Source organism: Neofelis nebulosa, chromosome 10, assembly GCF_028018385.1.
Source record: "Neofelis nebulosa isolate mNeoNeb1 chromosome 10, mNeoNeb1.pri, whole genome shotgun sequence".
NCBI classification, from domain to species: Eukaryota; Metazoa; Chordata; class Mammalia; order Carnivora; family Felidae; genus Neofelis; species Neofelis nebulosa.
Genome location: NC_080791.1, coordinates 86,145,838 through 86,151,837, shown reverse-complemented (window position 1 = coordinate 86,151,837; position 6,000 = coordinate 86,145,838).

Genomic DNA, 6,000 nt, shown 5'->3' with positions numbered 1-6,000 from the left:
ATACACACCTGGCTCTAATACCATAACCCAGCTAGAATACAAATAGAGCATATTATCAGCCATCAGAGCATGTTGTCCCTGAGTAGCAGCAGACTGAGGAGCAGACTTTAAATCAAAATGAAGGAGAGTGCCCCAGAGCCCCTCATCAACCATTCCTCTGCTGGGCTCCCCATGGAGCCAGGAGAGAGGGAGGACCTTTCTGTAAACAGCCAGATCAGCAGAATGAGCCCTGGGATTCAACAAAGTGTCAGGTGAATTCACTGTACACAGATTCTCATTTGCCTCTTCTTCTGTCTGACAGATTGCTTCTTTGCAGACCTCCAGAAGGAGGCAAATTGCTGGGAAGGGTGTGAGGATAGAGGTACACTCATATACTGCTGGTAGGAGTGTAGCAGTATTGGCACATGATTTGGGGAGAGGGACAGTTTGGCAGTGTCCCCCAAGTTTTAAAATGCGTGTACAGTGTGGTGAAGCAACTTTGTTTCTAGGAGTCTAGATCAGTTGGTTAAGTGTCTGACTCTTGGTTTCAGCTCAGGTTATGATCTCAAGATTTGTGGGTTTGAGCCCTGCATTGTACTCTGTGCTGACGGCAGGGCTTGCTTGGGATTCTCTCTCTCTCTCTCTCTCTCTCTCTCTCTCTCTCTATCCCTTCCTGTTTCTCTCTCTCTCTCTCAAAATAAATAAATAAACTTTTAAAAAGTGACATACTGTGGCCATGATTTGGAAAGATTATCTTTGTTAAATGATCCCCCTTGGGGGGAACATCCTTGATTTCCTTAAATGAGCATAGATATATGTGTATGTAAATGTCCAGTTAGCACTGAAAAGAATTTGAAAGTTTCTATAGTTTCTAAAGTTTCTACAGTTAATAAGGATTCCTCTAAAAAAGGATGTAGTTGGGATGGAAGAAGAAAGGAAAACCCACTTCCTACTTTATCAATTTCTGTGTTTATTAAGTAATGTCCACACCCAACGTGGGGCTCAAACTCACGACCCCAAGATCAAAAGTCACATGCTCTACCAACTGAGCCAGCCATGCACCACCCCCAATTTCTGTATTGTTTAAGATTGAAAATTTTCCTTACTGTTTTTACTTGAGTAAGTAATGATACCTTTTTTAAAGGAAACAAACCTGTATCTGTACATTTAATAGCTCATGTGAAGGCTCTGTTTTAGGTGACACTATGTGTCCCTTTAGCTCTTCCCAATCCAGAGGACATGAGTGCTGGGGAGATGTGAAGGTAGTGCCTCATGGCTCTGATGGTCAAACTGAGTTTTGAGGCGGGGTGTTCACCACAGTATGGCAAGGTAAGCGGCTACTTGTTACCCACCCTACATATGAGATCAGAGAGGGATCTCCACTGAGCTAAGAGTTCTGGATCACAGCAGCCTTCTGTTTTCTCTGCCTCTGAGCCTAATCAGTCCCCAGGGCTGGGGTGGGGCTGAGCCCACACTTGAGGGGCCAAATGGGCTGTGATACAAGGATGAAAGAACCTGAGCCGAAGGCAGAGAAGGCATTGCCTCAGGAAACTCGATTTCCGTCCAAGCTCCAGCCCTCTCAGCCTTGAGCAAATTTCTCAATCCAAATGATTCTAAAAGTGCTTCAGTTTAGAGGAGGCAGCCCCAGGCGGCAATAGGGGAAGGAGGGCCAAAAGTGGCATTAGAAGGCCTGGAAGCCGGTTCTCGCGTCCACCCTCTGGTGGCCTTGAGGACAATCACTGCAACCCTCTCAATGCTCTCACTCTTGTTTTTGTCAGCTGTAAAAATAATCCCCAAATGATATCCTATCTATTTGAACAATACATTCTATAAAGATGTCCTCAAAGTCTCACGTAAGTCTAATATTCATTATGGTCTGTATAAACGAAGATTGATACACCCACAGCCAAAAACTGTCTCCAAGTAGGGAATTATGGGTGACCATTGGCTGACAACTCAATCGCAGGCTGTACCAAGGCACTTGGAACCTGTTTTTGAAGTCAGAAGATATTTATGGGGGGGATCGTGCCCTGGTTGGGGACCAATGTACACTCCCACTGACCTTTTCTGAAGGCTCTCCTCTTCCTCGATCTTCTTGAGATACAAGAGTATACTTTCTGCATCTTTTTTATGCTTTCCTGGAGCTTTCTCCCATGGCCTTGTGTAGAGAAGCTGGTCTACTAAGTGCTGAATGTTCTAGATCAAATTTGGCCATCGATTTTTATTTACAAAGCTCTCCTAAGAGAGTGTTGTTCTCCCCTCCTCCAGTTCTGTCGCTGTGACTAGAACTTGAATGTCCAGGAACACCGGCAGAAAAGCCACCGTTCCCACTCAGGGATGCCACTCCCTATCTCAGTCAAGCGCTTAATAGCTAAGGGACTCACTTGTCATGTTTCCCTTTTTTATCTTTCTGTTATTTTACTCCTTATTTTCTAAGTAAGAAATTAGAACAAAAGGAGAGAATGAGAGAGGGAGAAAAAAAGGACGAAAGGCAGGGAGGGAGAGAGAGGGGAGAGAGGAAGCAAAGAGGATAAATGGAAAACCTGAAAGATGAATGAAAGAAATTGCAAGGAGGACAAGGGAAGGATTTGAGGACAGAGGATGGCCCCATAGAAGCAAGAGAGGATAGTCCCAGAGGGAGTTATTACCTACTATTTTACTGAGAAGATCAGGAAAAAACCAGCTCCAACTCCACCACACTCACCCAACCGTATCTGAGCCCAGCGGCTCTGCTCTCCCCCATTATTGTTGACAGACCACTCCTGCTACCGACCAGACCAATGCCTCCATGTATGTGCTGTATCCTATTTCTTCTTGCCTTCTTCTAGACTCCGATAAGACAGTTTTCCTCTCTGTCCTCGGCACCATCAATTTTTCCTTTTCTAGGGCATGATTGCCCAACAGAATGCAAACATGTCTTCCTGTCTATTATCTCATTTTCCTGTTCTCCGTTGCAACAAAGATTGCAGCGATAGTTACGTTCACTTGTGCTGCCTCAAATTTCTCTCGTCTCATTGTTTCAATCTCACTCCGAGAATATTTTGTTCACTTTACCCAATAGTTCATGACAAGGTCCCCAGTGACTGCCACACTGACAAACCAAACAGCCAATTCTCAGACTTTACCCAGTCTGAACTATTTCATAACATGTGATGCTGTCTTTGATTACCAGTTGTTCACTCTCACTTTCCTAAAATACTTTCTCCAATTGCCCTCCTGGACCACTCTCTTGGTTCTCCTCCTGCTTGGCTGGCTGCTCCAAGGATCTCCTTTCCTGATTTCCTCTCAACCCCTAGACCTTTAAACATTGCCACAGTTTGATCCTCAGACAAATTCTCTGCTTCATTGAGTACCTCACTGATTTCATTCAGTCTCATAGTTTTACAAATTGTCTCCTTGTTAACGATTTCCAAATTCCCCAGGCTGGAGAGCCCCACCCTGAACTCCAGACTCATATATCCAACACTTATCTGACATTTCCACTTAGATTTCTAACAGATGTCTCAAACTCAGTCTACCCAATACCAAACTCCTCATTTTTCTCCATAATCCTACCCAACCAGTCTTCCTCATCTTTGTAAATGTCAAGCTCAGTTTTCCAATTTCTCCAGCCAAAACTTTGACTTCTCTTACTCTCACAACCCTACCTAATCCATTAGAAAAAATAATGATACACCTAAAATCTAATCACTTCTCACGACTTCCACCACTCACATCGTTAGCTCTTATCTGGATGATTGGAACAGCCTCCTGACCTTATTATGTGTTGTTTTGGGTACTGCTCATGGTTCACCACATTCCATCATCCTTTCCTTTCTTTACTTGTGTGTTGACACATTTCCCACTTCTACTTATAGTTTTCTGTGGACATGTGACTAAATTTTGGACAAAGGAATGCAAGAAGGGATGTGTGCTATTTCCAAGGTAGACTTAGAGACCGTGGGCATTCTTCCTGCATTGTCTTTTCACTTGCCAGGAGCCAGAATTGGAAGGCCACTGTGAGCCATGTAAACAAGAAGAAAGGGGAGTCTAGATGTGTGAATAATCATGTAAAGCAGAGCTGTGTGACAATCTGAAAAACACAGCCTGAAACACTCAGGCTGTTAGGTAAGAGAAGAACAAACTTCCATCTTTTTTAATCCACTGAATTATAGAAGCTGAGGCTTATGCTATTTAGCATGGGAAGCTCAGGTAGAGAACCTAAAACATACAAGCTTTTCAAGAAAGGGTTTGAGATGTTTCAATTCTGTATCCTCTCGCCCTAAAAATGAGTAGTTCCAAAACATGGAAAACAAACCGTAAAGTCGGCATTAATAAACACCTACATGAATAAAGAAGAGTTAACATTAGGTCAGCACACCAGCTGCAATTCAAATCATATGTTACATACAAATATAATAAAGTTTAAATCATAAAAACAAAATGCACGATTCATTTCCAGCAAAATTCAAGACTCTTTCCAAAAAGTTTATACCAAATAATTATACATAGCTGTGGGTACATTTTATGATTTGATATGATGTGTGGTAGGGCCTCAGAGTAAAAGTGCTTAGGTTCTGGGGTGGCCTTAAATGCTACCTGTCTTTGCTATTTACTAGCTGAGTTACCTTGATCAAGTTCTTTAAACTCTGAGACTCAGTTTCCATCTCCTGCAAAATGGGAAGAGAGCAGGAAAATAATACTTATTTCACAGTGTTGCAAAGGTAATCAACAAGTACACTGTTTTTGAAAATACTTGGCATACATTATGGAAATGCATGGAATGAATACTTTTACATTATAGGTTTCCATAGAATCTCAGTGTTTGAAGTGCGTCTAGAAGTCAGTTAAGCCTATGATGCTCAACCCTACAAAATTATCTGGAAAGCCTTTTAAAAAAATGTTTATTTATTTATTTCAAGGGAGAGACAGAGACAGAGAGAGTGTGGGTGTGCACACGAATGGGGGAGGGTGAGAGAGAGAGAGAGAGAGAGAGAGAGAATCCCAAGCCAGTTCCGTGCTGTCAGCTCAAAGCCCAATGTGGAGCTCGATTTCATGAACCATGAGATCATGACCTGAGCCTAGACCAAGAGTTGGACGTTCTACTGCTCAACTGACTGAGCCACCCAGGTGCCCCATCTGGAAAGGTTTTTAAAACACACATGGCAAGACCCATCTCTTCAAAGAAGTGAATTAAGTAGGCCTTGAGATTCTGTATTTTAAGCTTCCTATTCACAAGAAACTCGTATTATTGGTTAAGCACTAAGTGGCTGGATGACAGAGTAGAAAGGAGAATTTTCACGTTTTTTTTTAATTTTAAAAATTCAGAATCTCACAAATGTATAATTCTATTCAAAAATAACCAGATTAAAATTGTTTGATACAATAACCAATAGATAAATCCATATTTTTGGAAAAGTCCTAATAAGGCTAGCCCTGAACAGGAGTTCAGGGTATAGGTCAATTTTCTCAACTATCCCTTCACGCAGATTTAGCCAGATTCTACTTGAACATTTCCAATGTCTCCACTCACACTACCTTACAAAGCAGCCCATCCAGTTGTCAGACAGCTATAATTGTTAGAATATTGTTTTTGCAGGTCTGTGTCACAGTGAGGGATGCTATAAACATCATCATGGAGGTGGGAGCATGATCTGACTCACAGCATAACTGAATTCATCGATGATAGTGAGGTACTTGATGACAGGGTTTACTGGATACAATTCTGGTGAGTCTCTGTCTGTCACCAAGACAGAAAACTGACATTGATTTTATCTTCAGATTTTTGCTTGACCTACTGATGCAATTGTGGCTCTGGTTATCAGGGAGCTCTCAAAGTGGGATATGAGTCCTTGTTTAATCAGTACTGTGTCTGTCTTGTCCCTGATTCTTATTATCTAATGCAAATGGGCTTCCTTATTACCTAACATAGTAGCTTCAAGCAGAGAAAACCATGCAAACTGAAGCTACAGAATTCAAGCAACTGAACATCGTCATGTCCTAGGGACAATGTAAGATTTCTTGGTAAATAAATGTGCCAAT